This window comes from Adiantum capillus-veneris, chromosome 23, assembly GCF_014529385.1.
Source record: "Adiantum capillus-veneris isolate H3 chromosome 23, ASM1452938v2, whole genome shotgun sequence".
In the NCBI taxonomy this organism is placed as follows: domain Eukaryota; kingdom Viridiplantae; phylum Streptophyta; class Polypodiopsida; order Polypodiales; family Pteridaceae; genus Adiantum; species Adiantum capillus-veneris.
In genome coordinates this window covers 142,130,774-142,146,531 of record NC_140953.1, presented here as the reverse complement: position 1 = coordinate 142,146,531, position 15,758 = coordinate 142,130,774, and the positions used below count along the sequence as shown (strand labels likewise).

General features: G+C 45.8%; 1 pseudogene; it reads right to left on the bottom strand.

Annotated features, from left to right (window-relative positions):
• Positions 1-1,003: 1,003 nt before the first annotated feature.
• LOC147428728 (pentatricopeptide repeat-containing protein At2g34400-like) lies at positions 1,004-12,265 on the bottom strand (annotated as a pseudogene).
• Between the last annotated feature and the right edge of the window lie 3,493 nt (positions 12,266-15,758).

Sequence of the window (15,758 nt, the reverse complement as noted above, 5' to 3'; positions counted from 1 at the left end):
GACTACACAATGTTCTTCAGTATTATCTGCTTGGTCATCCTGGCTGGATTGTTTATATCCATTGGTGTCTTCATTGAATTAACAGACAGACTAGCACTAGGGCCTTCAACATCGTGGAGGGAGGGGATCGTTTCCTTGCCATTCAAGGGAACATTTCCCTCATTGGAGCTTTGTTGCTTAGAATGCAGATGCATCAAATGTTGGTTGACTACATTCTGCTCTTAATTAGTCCAAATAGAAGGTATTGAGGGAGCTGGATAGTCATCCCTGATTGTGCGTGTGCAGAGGGTCTAAATAAGGGGTTGAAAAACCTATCATGAGGAGACTTGGCTGCATCAGCCCGGCATCTGCATCATGACAGAGGAGGAGGCTTGCTGCATGTTCGAGGGCACATCGTGCATGGGCATAAATGGCACAGGCGCCGCATAGATTTGTCGAGCTTGTTCTTCCATGTTTGTTCAAGCCATGATAGAAGCAGGGAACTGCAGTCTCGAGGTTAAAGAAGCCACATTGGGGTGAGTTAGCAGCAGAGGAAACAGGGGAGGCTAGTGACATCGACTCCTTCCCCCAAGGTCGTCCAGACTCAGGAGTCAGGACTCAGGAGAGCTTGCCTTCACAGTGTGACTTGTGGCTGCTTAAAACTTTAACGAGATGGGAGCTGAGGCAAGCTATAAAGTCTCTGTTTCCCTTCCCCGCGAGTCGCGACCATCATCTCCCGAGTCCCCAGGACCGCAGAATATGGTTGGCCTTGTTATGTGGAAAAAAGCTGCGACACGATAAGTCTGGGAAGTACTAAAAATTATGCTACATTAAAAGTATGGCCTGTCGCCTCAAGCTACACGCATTGTAATTTGTCTCTATACCTAGCTCCCCCCCCTCCCCCCCCCCCCCCCCCCCCCCCCCCCCCCCCCAAAAAAAAAAGAACTAGAGTGCTTTGTTAGCCATTCGTTTGACTGTGTATCGTGCTCATTGTTGATATTGTAGAGTCGACACTTCTCGAGCTTCAACTTGTCTGCAAGTTCAAACCAGAACAAAGAACTCTCATACATGGACTTTGGTAAGCTCAAACAATCTGTTGCATCTCTCCCTCCAAAAGCTGATTATGGAATGCCCTAGGACTAACCGACTTCAAGAGGGAACAAAGCCAAAAGAGCGAATAAAGCCCAAAGCTTTGAGCAGATGAGGAATGCCATCTTCCTGACATTGACACCTAGGGAATTTCCATTTGAGACACCGATACTCTCAGCTTTTTGACCTGTTCAAATGGCTTCTGATCTCTCCCTCTTAATACAAATTCTGATGCTTTTACTGGGGAAAAAAGAGCATAGTTCATACTAAACTTCAAGAATTGCAAACTTGATGGTTTGTAGTACTTGGTAGACTTTTTATTGAGCATCATGAACACATTCATATTTATGATGAATTAGATTAGAAAGAATTCACCTTCGAATTTTGAAACTGCTTCTCACATTTTCAGCCATGACCTATACCTACATACATTCCGCTCCAGCCATAGCGTGGGCGCTCCACTGTGTCTCGTCACATAATCCTTGAGCATTGAGAGTCACTTATCCATATAGTTCATCACATGTATCTTTTGGTCCCATGCATCATATTTGACCACCCAAAATGATAATAAAAAATCACATGTACCTTTGGTCCTACAGGTCATATTTGTCCATCCAGGACAATAATAAAAAATATACATCTCTCTCTCTCTCCCCTCCCGCCCACACGCACCCTATCAAAGTTATCAAATTTTGCATACTCGAGAGCTTTTGCCAACATGATCATTCTGTCTGCTCTAAAGTGGAAGGTTACAACTGCATGACCATCAACAATTGGACCAACAGACTTGCCATTTTTGTCCACAGTCACAAATGGAGGATAGTATTGGTCATTGAATTTTGGATTATCTGCCTTCAATTGCATAAGAGCTTCAATACCACTCTTGAACTTGTGAGGAGCTTCTCCCAGAATTTGTGCATCCCAGCCTCTTTTTGCCACATTCTAGTCATTCTTTTTCACAAAGTGCCAACAAAACTAAATGTTTAAGACTGCATTGCAGACCCAAATCAAAGTGAAACAATCAACAGCGACAATTCCTATTGATCCTATCTTGGCTCTTAAGGTGTTTGCAAGGATGCATTAAGATCCATATTGAAATCTTAGCAAGCTCTTTCAAACCAAAAGGCAGCTATCGGTGTTTGGTAATCACAAGGTACCTCGTAGCAATCCATAGTTACATGCATACGTCCCCGTCCAGATGCCAGTGAGGCATCCACTCCTTGTCGCCGTAACTCTTCTAAATCTTCCTCGAGCAAAATATTGGAAACTATATATGTCATTTCAATACTTCTCAAGTGAAAAATTTTATGAAAGGATGAGAGAGAGAGAGAGAGAGAGAGAGAGAGAGAGAGAGAGAGAGAGAGGCCTACCGATTGTCGTGGTTCAGAGGTGTAACTCAAAAGAATGAGATGATACCGATCGTAGTGCTTCAGAGGGGTACCTTGCAAAACACCACGAGGAGGGTTAGAGGTTTGTCAAGCTCAATGTTCGTAATCATACAAGATGTCAATGTTATTAATTGTTTGTTGTTCCATTTTTATGTTTTTTTTTAAAAAAAAAACATGCAAGTTTCCTTGCATGGGGGAGTTTGCACAGTCCTCCCCAATTTTTATAATACATAGGAACGTGCCATTCCCACGGCAGCGTGCAATTCTCAGTGTGTTTATTAACTACGTTCTCAGTGTCAAAAACGTCAAAAATCACAAAATGATAATGCTTACTCATCGCGCGATTGAAGGAAGGCCTTTCCTTCGCATCTGCTAAAAACATCTCAATGCTTCGTTGCCACAGCCATGTTGTGTATATCTCATGAAAACATCCTAGTCATGAAAAAGCGCCTTTCTTTTGCATCTGGTGAAAAATCTGATTATTTCGTTATTGCCATAGCCATGTTGGGTATATCTTGTAGTGTACCACATTTGGCATACATAACCTAAGTGGATACATGCATAGAGCACATTGACATAAGTGATTGCATTGGGGGAAATGCCATCTTGCTGCATGCATTGAAAATAGTCCAGAGCTTCGTTGGCTCGCCCTTGCTAGGCATATCCTCCTATAAGTGCAGTCCAAGAAACTACATTTGGGGAGAAACCCTCCCTCCGCATTCACTGAAAACACCCCTTAGCTTCCTGGCCTTGCCCCTGTCGGGCATATCCTGTAATCAGTGCATTTCAAGATACTTCATTCTGGATAGAAAGCTGGTCAAGAACTTGTTGTGCTTTCAAAAGTACACCACACTTGGCATACATGTCAACCAAAGCATTTCCAAGCACGACATCTTTTTGTAATAGCCCCGGCCTAACAATCTCATCATGACTCTGCTTGCCCATGATAGCGTTTTGCATAATGCCACATGCCTTCAAAACACAAGCATAGGTGAACGCATCCGGAGAGAAGCCCTCACTTTGCATCCGATGAACACAGCCAAGCACTTCCTGGCCCTGATCTTGTTGGGCATATCCTGCAATCAATGCATTCCAAGAGACTGCATCGCGTACATAAAGCTCGTCAAGAACTTTTTGTGCTACACTACACTTGGCATGCATGTCAACCAAAGCATTATCAAGCACGACAATTTTTTCCAACAAGCCCCGACTAACAAGCTCATCATGAATTTGTTTTCCTGTGTCGACGTCTTTCAGAGTGCCACATGCCTTCAAAATGCAAGCATAGGTGATTGCATCTGGAGAGAAGCCCTCGCTTCGCATTCGCTGGAAACATCCCAATGCTTCTTGGCCCTGCACTTGTTGGGTATAACCTGCAATCAATGCATTCCAAGAGACCGCATCTCGATCAGGAAGCTCGTCAAGAACTTGTTGAGCTTTCAAAAGTACACCACACTTGGCATACATGTCAACCAAAGCATTGCCAAGCAATTCTTTCCAATAGCCCCTGATTGACAATCTCATCGTGAATTTGTTTGCCCATATCAATGTCTCGCATAATGCCACATGCCTTCAAAATGCAAGCATAGGTGACTGCATCTGGAGAGAAACCCTCACTTCGCATACAATGGAAACAATTCAAAGTTTCCTGGCCTTGGCCTTGTTGGGCATATCCTGCAATTAATGTAGTCCAAGAGGTGACATCTCGGTTGGGAAGCTCGTCCAAAACTTGTTGTGCTTTCCAAAGTACACCACAATTAGCATACATGTATACCAACGCATTGCCAAGCACGACATTCTTCTCCAACAACCTCTGACTAACAATCTCGTCACGAATTTGTTTGCCCAGATCAACGTCTTGAATAATACTGCATGAAGGGGATCGGAGAGCACCACAGACGGAGAGTGAGAGAGAGAAGGAGACACACGACACACAGATATGGGTGGGGAGACTCAAAGAGTGAGCAGCCCCCTATACACTTATGCTATGTATAAGGTATACAAGTCAGTGGACGCCCAGACTCTGGGCGGTCGGGCAAGGCACATGCGCCTATACCCCAACAACCTCCCACTTAAAGGCGATTGTGCCTTTAAGCAAGAGAACCTAGTCTAAAGACTACAAAAGGCGAGCTCTCAACCGATGCCCACTGGCTGGCTGTGATCATGTGCATCCGGCTGTCCTGCTCCCGTGTAAGTCCATACACCACCAGACGTACCGCACACGAACTGCAAGTCTGTACGCAATACCTGCATATCTCCCTCATGCACTATGCCATCATCAGCCAACAAACGACTGACAACCCCAACTGCAAATGCTCCCGTGTAAGTCCATACACCACCAGACGTACCGCACACGAACTGCAAGTCTGTACGCAATACCTGCATATCTCCCTCATGCACTATGCCATCATCAGCCAACAAACGACTGACAACCCCAACTGCAAATGCTCCCACTGCAGCTGCGATAACCGGTCTCAAGATCAGCATCTCATACATGAGACCACCGAATGCCGATGCAATGCTAGCGGGCCCTGCTAGATCTACGGAGCATACATCAACATATATATCCCTGGAAATAGGCATCTTTGACTGACAAGGCGTGTCAGCCACATGCATCTCCTGACTGTCCGCAAAAGACGCATCAATCTGTCGTGCAACCTCAGAGCAAACCAACTGCTCTAGGTGTCTGCTGGAGTACATATCCTACACAACTATATCCCCATGCTCACTGTCGAGCATAGAAAGGAATGACTGCATAATCACTGACATCTCAGCCTCCTCTGCAATCATCCACTGCAAACATGACCACTCAATCTGCTGTGACTCACTAGAGCTCTCATGCTCTAACTCCTTATGCATAGACTCTTGCACAACGTCCTCCTGTCGTGACTCACTAGAGCAAGACTGCTCTACCTGTCTATCGTGCATAGAAGTATCTCGCACAACTGACTCTCCGCTTTTCTTAGTCACTAGCAAAGCATGCATGTCTGACTCTGTCACCTCTCTGTGTGACTGCTCAAGTCTTGCCCCAACTGTGTGCACAACGAGCTCACTACTCTGCACTCCATGCAAAGCACCCTGCAACCCATGAGCAAAAGAGACTGTCCGGGTCTCTCGCTCTCTGTATGGCTGTAACAAGATTGAGACTCGACCATCTCGCACTAGTACTACGTGCAATGGGTACCATGTGCCAACTCTAGCACCTCTCGCAATCACTAGCGAACCCAAATGCAACGCAAAAGATCGCTCAAGCAGCGATACCCAACATCCACTATCCCGTAACTGTCTGACTAAGATCAAATCCCTACGTCTCCTGCACCCTCAATGTCATACACAACACCATCAGCCATGTGCACACAACCAAGTCTCCCACTAGAAAACGTGCTAAACCACTCACGATGCGACGTGACATGGAAAGTAGCATCTGAATCTAGTAACCAATGTGAAGACAATGTGCAATCCGATATGCAATCCGTAGACATAAGATCGTCTGAAGACAAGCTAGATGTAAATGTGACACCGTCGTCACAAGCATACTCAGTAACCACCGTACTGATCTCACTAGCATCTGTCATGCCCAAATCTGCATCACGCATCTGTCGCCTCTGTTGTCTCAAACGCCTGAAACATCGACGCCTAATGTGCCCTCTATGTCCACAATGCCAACATGTCAAGTCTCTATGCCGTTGAGACTTGCGTGTGGGACCAATCTCTCCCATGGACATAGAAGTGGGACTAGACTCCCCTGTAGACATGGATGTCGCGCACTCTGCCATAAAGCATGAGTTGTAGTCTCCCTCGAGACCTGCCAGTAAACAGACTCAACCGGATGCAAATGAATCGTAGACATGGCTAACTCATCAAGATCTTGCTAATCATCATCACGCATAGACTCGGGCTTCGCCGATAAACCATGCAAGGGTTTATCCTGCCCCAAATCCGCCAATGCAACAAGCATATGCTCCTTCCAAGCAACAAAATCTGCACCATCAAACTGTGGCAGACCATAACGCTGGAAGTCAAATGAAAGATCAGCCATAATGCTCGCAAAAGAGCAACCAACAATAAGTAGCAAATGTCAACCAAATCAGCCCTAAACTGGCTCGAATCGCATCAACAAAAGTCTGCAAATATGGCTCAAAACCTGATGCAAAATTGCACCAATAACCGTGCAAAACCTTGCACAAAATCACAAGTCAATATGACTCGAATCCGGCTACCTAGCTCGTAGCCACACAAGCATACATCACAATATTCACTCCTGTGAGTGTGCCAAAATAATTGTATGCCTGTCAAACTGTGAGCTAAACACCAAGCCCACACTGTGCGGTATCGATGCATACACACGCACAAATCTCCCACCTGCAGAGAACACCACATGCAAATGCTGAGTGCAACCCGCAATCTCTACGTAGATTGCATAAATGATGCACATAAAACTCATGGGAAAATTTTGCCAGAGTTTCGACACACAATGGCTATCAACACAAAATAACCATTGTCGTGCAAGCTCAATACAATGAGCAATCAATGCACATCAAACTACACTCAACATACATGCATAAGCTCTGCAAACCTATGTCCAACAAATGCTCACAAAGAGTACCACAGGTGACCATACATGTCATCCACAACCAACCTCTGTACTTGCTCACAAGATCTATTGCTCACCACATAAGCATACATAGAGCATTACCCGCTCAAAGACCATGTATGCAAGCCACATCACTGCAGAAAAACCACTCAACTGCAAACTGGCAACACCTGTGGGAGTACTAGACTCAACCTGTACCTGGGAGTCAAACCCGATCTTGTAACACCTCATATGTGCCTGCTACCTACGATGTGCACGGGTAAGCTGTCTGCAGCAAAGAAAACAACAGAGCCCAAAACTGTCCTGAAAAACAGTCTCTGTCTTTTTAATTTCAGACCCACCTGCACTCTGAATAAAAAAACAATTCCTTCTAGAAATTCGTAGAGCTTGAAGCCAGCTCCGTTTTGAACCAAAAAGTTTTGGAATCGGAGCTTTGTAGCTCAAGTTATGAGCAAAACAGTAGACTGCTGTCAAACTGCAAAAAACTGAACGACTTTCTTCTGTGCTTCTTTGAGCTCATAGAAAGGCTCAAACTCACTTCCCACCTCGATGCGTGAGCTGAATGCATCAATCTCACAGTGCTTCCATGTCTATGGAAGCTCCAAGCTCCAATCTGTCGTCGACGTAGCCGTTGCAAAGCTTGCCGAGAAGAGGGAAAATGATGTACACAGTGGGCTGATCTGTAGAGGAACTGTGGACTGATCTGTGAGCACTAGGAAGCTCCTGAGAGCTCTCCTGCAAGCCTCTGTATGGCTATCCATAAGCCTCCTCTATTTCTTTGCTCAGATCTGTGACCTCTCCGCCATAGCCGACAAGTTCATCGCGAAGCCGTCCATCTACGCTCTCACACCTGTCGCTCTGATACCAATTGAAGGGGATCGGAGAGCACCACAGACGGAGAGTGAGAGAGAGAAGAAGACACACTACACATAGATATGGGTGGGGAGACTAAAAGAGTGAGCAGCCCCCTATACACTTATGCTATGTATAAGGTATACAAGTCAGTGGACGCCCAGACTCTGGGCGGCCGGGCAAGGCACAGGCGCCTATACCCCAACACCGCATGCCTTCGAGGCACAAGCATAGGTGACCGCATGCGGAGAGAGGCCCTCGCTTCGCAAGCGGAAAACAGAACCTGGACCAAGTTTTCTGAATGGCATGAAGGAGTTGCGTGACCTCATTCGTCATTAGCATTACACAAGCTCTTGCCAAGCTCACTTTTGGTAATAAGATTAAAAATGCTTGTAGCAAAATCTCACGTCTAGCCAAAACAAAAGAGGACATGGATGCATAATGTCTCTTTTGGCAATGCTTGAACAACGTTATGGTCAGGCACAATTGCGAGTCAGCAGAATTCCATGGACAGCAATGTGGATTGAACCAACAACTTTAGCATTATAACATGTAGGTGTCATTGTCAGACAATGTTAAATTGAAAGGGCCTTCTAAAAGACTTGACCCTCCCCAAAGCATTGATTAAAACTAGGTTCCTCCTCATCAATCCCATGTACAGAATCAACGGTCATAGAACCACAATGTGTGTACAAAGGAGTATAGAATGACCTTGATGCACCTACTTGGCCACATGAATAAATCTGCATAACAAGAGTGAAATGCTTCTCACCATACACCACTGTTATGCCTTCAATCAATGAGTAAGGTAGATCAAAGGGGGGGTCTATGCAAGTGTTGGACTTCTCCCCTTGGCTTTTGCTTTCCATTAACACAAGTCAGTCATATTGGGGGCATGGGAATATACCTTGCCTTGGATGGGCTTGGTGAAAGTCTTCGAAGCCACCTCTGCTTCTTCTTCAAGGTCCAACCGACTTGCAAACTCCAAAATCTCCTTCTACCCTTCAAAGCAGCTCATGTATATGCTATTGCGGGGTCGAAAAAGGTGTGGAGATTGATCACACAGACAACAATCCATTGTGCCTGCTTGTAGAGAAGGCGACCCTTGGTCCTCTTTGCTCAAATGTCTTTGGCTACAATCTCCTTTCCTTGTAGAATTCTGCCGAAAACAGAAGCTTGAAACAACAATCTTTGATCTTTCAAAGTCTTGCTTTATCTGCAAAATAGAAGTAGCGAGCCTTAAGCCAAGAGAGTACAGAAAAAGGTAAGGAATGTGGAGAGGGTGAGGCATGTCGAGCGACGACGCAGAAGCCATGGCTTGCGGGCCTATTAGTGCGGACATGTCCATTGCGCTTGCTTGCAGAGAAGGCGACCCTTGGTCCTCTTTGCTCAAATGTCTACAACCTTTCCTTGCAAATCCACAGAGAATCTTCTACGAAGGCATTATTTCCAATAGCCCCTTTGGCTACAATCTCCTTTCCTTGTAGAATTCTGTCGAAAACAGAAGCTTGAAACAACAATCGCACGTTGTATTTTTGGCGGAGTTTTATTAGGCGAGCGCTGTTTTTTTTTTGCCTGTTGACGACGCTGGAGCCACGTGGGCTGTTGACGGGCCAAGGATTGAATTATGGCCTCTATGCTAACAAAGTAAAAAAGACAGCAGGAATGAGGCTTGCCTCCAAAAAAATATAACATATCTCCTCATATATTAAAGAGAAAATTATCAAATTACCTCTCTAAAATTTGTGAAAATTCCCAAAATACCCTTTAAATTTCAAACTATTCCAATATACCCTCGTATCATTTTGGGATGGATATTTGCATGTTTTAGTGTTTTTGAGAATGGAGATCTATCTTTTAGCATCTTAGATAGAATCATTCACACAAATAGAGGCATTTGTATTCAAAACAATGAACAATTTCATACCAAGGGGTCTTAATACCATCTACAACCTGGGTCTATCATCTCCTATAGAGGAAAACCATTCTTCCTATAAATAGTTGCAAAAGCAATTGTTTTTAAAGATGTTTGCGAGGTTAATTTTGAGAATTTTGGCAAAATTGAATGGCATTGTAGGAATTTTTGGCCATATATGAGGGGTAACACTGGGAACTTTGAAATTTGAGGGGTATTTTGGGAATCTCCACAAATTACAAGGGTATTTTGGTAATTTTTCCTATATTAGAATGAGATGATTAACCATGGTCCACTCTTTGACTCCATTTCCCCCCTCGTCACTATATGGCACAACTTTGGCTCATAGGCGATCTAGGATCCAAATTTGGGGGGGGCGAGGCGGCTTTAATCTCGGCCGTCGGATCATGCAATGAACTGGGGGTGAACTAGAGGTGAACTAGGGGTGGGTGAACTAAGGGTGGACTAGGGGCAGGTAAACTAGGGGTGGGTGAACTAAGGGTGAACTAGGGGCACGCAAACTAGGGTGTGATCATGTGCCATTCCAATATGGGCAGTGACGCACGCTAGCGTGGTGGTAGGACATTTGTGTGGCAATCGTGACGTTCCGGGTTCGACCCACACCCCGCGAGTTCGTCCCTAGTTCACCCTTAGTTCACCCCCTAGTTCACTGAGTCGACGGACGGCTGAGATTGCATTGCGATTTCCGCTTCTCTATCCCACCATAGATCCCCTCTAGCTGGAGACGTACCATATAGTGACGAGGCATTTTCCCCCTTGTTAACTAACTTTTTCCTTCTCACATGGCGTGTTCACTTCGTGGGCTTGCCAGCACATGCAAAAAGGGGTGCCAATCTACTAACATAATATGGCGGAGGGAGTGACCCTTTACACGTGTCACGTTCTGCGAGACGAAGGCTATAAGCCAAAAGTGGGGGAGCAAAAGAGAGAGAGAGAGAGAGAGAGAGAGAGAGAGAGAGAGCTTAGAGGGGGGGTGAAGGAGAGAGAGAGGCCGCCGAAGGCAACCGGGGGTACTCGTCTTAAGAATAGACATGGATAAGGTTGGCTTCTCTCAATACCCACGATCACACTATCATTCATAGTGTACCATAGTACACTCACAACCAGGAGAATTGCTCTAGAGCAGTGTGCATTTGTACTATGTAGGACTATAGAGAGAGAGAGAGAGAGAGAGAGAGAGAGAGAGAGAGAGTAACGCCATTATTGTAGGTAGCTTATAGCTGTAGGCAATTGTGATGCCTACAGTTTATAGCTGTAAGCTACCTACAATAATGGCATCAGTATATCTCTCTCTCTCTCTCTCTCTAAAACGCCATTATTGCAGGCATCGCAAGGCTGGTGATATTTGTGAAGAAATAGCCTGTTGGCAGCATTGCGGGGGCCTGGAAACGCATGCTCTTACTCTACATTTGCCAACTGAGGACACACCATGCATGTCTACACCATCTCCACTTATGACAGGTCTGTTTCATCAAGGGCTGATGCGAAGTTGTTTAGTATTGTGGAAAGCTGGTGTGCATTGGAATCAGGGCTACCAGATCATCCACCTCCATGGCATCCAGAGCTAGCCCATTGGAAGATAACCAATCAGTGCTAAAAAAAAACCTAGGTACAGAGTATACAAATTTTGAAATATTTGAAGGTAGAAAAACTTACAAAATTTTGAAAAAATTAGTGTATTTCGGTGTAGAAACCTTCAAATTTTGTCAATTTACCTCTGTTGTTTCACATATGTAAATTTGTCAAGTTATTGGGAAAACGTTTTTTTCGAGCACTGTAACCAATCACTTGGCAATGTCCTGGCGTGGGATTGGCTACACGAGAATTTTCACTTGGATAGCGTGTAGGAACCGATGAGGGATCAACCCGGGGAGGAGTGGAACAAGCTGGGGTACACATCTTGTGAGCGACTCCCATGCGTGACGGAGGAGTCAGGACATTCACTGTTTTTTGAGCTACAAGCACCGCGTGACAAGGATCGTATATGCCAGAATCCTGATGCAGTGACAAGGTGAAGGCGAGATGGGGTGAGGGTAGGCGACGTTACAACAACTGAACGAGTTCAACATATAATCAAGTTGCTATCATGCGACGGTCCATCCTACATTTTTGTTGCAGCCTCCAAATAACTCCACGCTCGCTCTTTAAATTAGGTGAAGCTTTTCCAAAGTTACTCCAGTCAAAAGAAAACAAACCCTAGAGCTAACGATGGCGTGACAAGCTAAGAGAGCCGTGCCCCACCCTCCCCCCTCCTGTCGCATCGGTGAGATGGCCTCCCAGATCATCTCATTACCGATAGGCCCTGACGCCCGACCTCCTAACATCTGGGCCTCGGGAGGGCTTCCCCACTCCTTGGTGCACAATAACTGCGCTGAGCCCCACGTCGGGGGAATTAACAGCCTCACTTACGAATTCATTTTGCATCATAGCCTAACATCGCTCTTGAACGGAGGCGATTTTCCCCTTCCCCCCATCAACGCAAGCAGACTCGAAGTGGTGCGGCAAGCACGTCATGATGCACATTGCTACACCTAGGCGCCTCCTGCCCATACAACAGCAGGGTTTCATCCTCCGCCTGCTGAGGGCTTTGCCTCTCCAACCGCCCATGCATCTCCCACAGACCCTAACCAAGGAGGAAGCGGTAGCTCTTCTCCGGGAAGCTTTGGACAAGCTGCAATCGGCAAGCCCCTTGTTATTCTCCCTACTGCTCAAGTTCGCAAAACTCAAGCCGATTTAGAAAATAGAGCACTGATAGGGATGCTAGCAGGGCCTCGCCCACCTGTGAAAGTCTTAAGAGGGTGGATTAAGAATCACTGGGGTCCTCTACGAGCGTAGGTAGAGGCCATCCAGGCGCTCCCAAAAAATCAGTATGTGATTCTGTTCAGAAACTCGGAAATGGCTTTCGAAGTGCTTAGCGCCTGCCAATGGCTGTTAAGAACCTCTACCTTGTGCCTATTCAAATGGCACAAGGAGTATAATGCAAAAAGAGACGCCCTCACAAAATACCCGGTGTGGGTGGAGTTTCCGAACCTCCCTCTACACTTCCAGAATCACCTTCGGGTTATAGGGGCTCAACTAGGGAAAGTTCTAGGAGGAAGGCCCAGGGGAGAATACATCCCGTCATGGCACCCACAGGCTCTTATAGAGATGAATACCTCGGTAGACCTCCCACAGGAGATGGTAGTGGTGCTAGAAGATGGGGAGTTCTTTGTTCAACCATTGGTGTACAAATACCTACCCAACACATGTTTTCACTGCGGGGTCAAAGGTCACTTTGTCAGAGAATGCCCGGTTAAGAACCCTCAAATCACGCCTAACCCCCCTACCCCCGTCGACAAAGTCATCAAGAACCGGCTAGCCCCCCCCCGTCTCAAAGAATTGGGACTCCCCCTGCTGAAAAGCCTGCCTATGGCAGGAACAGATACAGAGGACCCAACAGATACACTATTCTGGCCTCCCTCCTCGAGTGGAAGGAATCAGACGTGGCCGACACCATAGGTCAAGAACCGGGTGAAGAAGACGACTCAGTATCCCGCCTTGAGGCTCAAGTCAACAAAGTGGACAGAGAAACCTCTATAGACCTCAACAAGGCCTCCCCTATCCCTCATAACAAGGAAAACTTGGCACCCAAGCCAAAGGGAGCCTCGGAGACAGGCCCTGCGCCTATGGAGGTGCAAAAAGATAAGAAGAGGGCCCTCAACTCGGTGTCACAGGCCTCTCCTCAGAGACTCAGAACAAAAGTCGTAAGGATCAAAGAAACCCTAGATGAAAGTCCTCTCGCGGAACATCAAAGGGTTATTTGACCCTACCAAAGCTAGCAAAATCAAAGCATGGATTGCTAACTACCCTGTAGAGGTGATAGGATTGCACAAGATAAAGACTACGGGAGTCGAGCTTGAGCAAAGACTTTGCGCCATTTCTAGAGAGCACGTGGACACACTCCTCCCACTCGATGGGCTCAGGAGGAACTACCCTAGGAATCCCCCAAAGCTGGAGAACTAACCATAACCTTTCCTCGATAGGTGGGTACTGGGTAGCTTTGTCGATTGAAGCCCCCTTCCAATGCACCCTAGTCTCGGTCTATGTAGGAGGTTCTGCCAGAGAGAGGACGGCCTTATGGAAAAATCTTAACCTAATACAAGGTCAGGTTATCATGTTTGGAGACTTCAACATGGTTGAAGATCTAGAGGACAGATATCAACGCAAAGGGCAAACCATGGCTGCATCCGAGAGAAGGAAGTGGGACCTCCTTAAAGCTAATCTAGACCTTTGGGACACAGGGACGCCTAGGGAATTCACCTGGCAGAACTACTCCAAAGGGGAGAACGCCAGAAAAGCAAGATTGGATAGATGTCTTATCAATGTCCCACTGGCAAGGAGGTTCAATCGAATCAAAGCTAAGCCCCGGCTAACCTCATGTGCTTCGGACCACTACCCCTTAGTCATCACTATCGATGACAAATGCAACAAAATTCGCAACCACTGGTTTCACACTGACCCGTCCCTCTTCCAACTCGAAGAAGTACATGAAAGTGTCAAGGCCATAAGGGTGCAAGAATTCTCCAAAGGCTCTACTCCAGCGAAAGCTTGGGTGGATTCTATTGCTAAAACCCAACACACTCTCATTAACTACAGGAAATTGGTCACGGAGATCCGAAGGAAAAGAAAAGACAGCATCTACAATGCTTTAATTAACTTGGAATCCTCAAACAAGCAAGACTGCGAAACCCAGGACAAGATAACTACTCTAAGAGAGCAACTAAGAGTGGAGGAAGAGCTCACCATCAAGCACACTGCCAACTTCTTCAGAGAATGGTGGGCAGGGAAGATTGACAAGCCTATTAAGGAGATGTTCAAGCTCCTCAGAAAGAAGAACCCAAGGGAAACCATTCTACTGTTATAGGGTCCCAATGGCAAAGCTTCATCGGAGGCTGAAAACTTGGAATTCGCCAAATCTTACTCATTAGGAAATTTCGAAGGTCATTTGGAGGGCCTTCTAAGAAAATGTATTTTTTGCACTCTCTCTCTAGAAAAAGTGGCATATAAAAGAGCTGGGTCTTTCATAGTAAAACTTCAAAAAGTGTACTTTAAGTAGATTCCTTACTCCTCTGAACATTCGTTCGTAGTGATTGAGGGATAATCCTCTTTTCAGTTGCATTGAATGAACAACGTCAATACGGAGGGAATGAGGCTAACATGGAGGGACGAATCCGCAGCCGCTATTCACTTTCCATTAAACCTGCACATTTGGCTAATGGCGCACTCCTCAAATGGCACAAGTGTTACCCAGAAACGAGCCAAATATCACCTTCACATTGATTTGGACAATGAGTACCAACCATTGATTAAGCGCAGTAAAACAAACACACATATACCTCCCGCCTCCATAGACACGCTCAGAGCTCAAGGAGCTAAACACATAGATATCTGGACGAGAGGCTCTCTCTACCCTAAGAATCCAATAACTAATGCGTCTCCACCGTTTGTCAATCCTACAAGCTTATTGACCTTTGCTGGTGATGGAGAAAAGGGCCTTCTGGGTTATTGTAAATCACTTACAAGAGAAGCTAAAACTTACAAGAGCATTCTCCAAGCTCAACAATGTGAGATTGTTCGCCTTTCACATTTACATTCTACAGATCAGGTTACCATTTTGCAACATAAAACATAGGTACAAGAACTGAAAGGAAAGGTGCGGAGTTGTCAAATGAAGGACACCATCTTGGGTGGTCGTATCCGAAAGAAGAAATTGTGCAATCTTGAAACATTGCAGGTTGCATCAGGAGGTCTCAAGAAAAGAATCCGAGCATTAAGGTGATGCTTCTTGGTTGGCTACATTGTCTTAGTTAAGTAATCTCTTTGTTTTTTCTTGTTATGCATTGTTTTCATGTGCCTAAATAGTGTTAGTGAAGCAAATTTT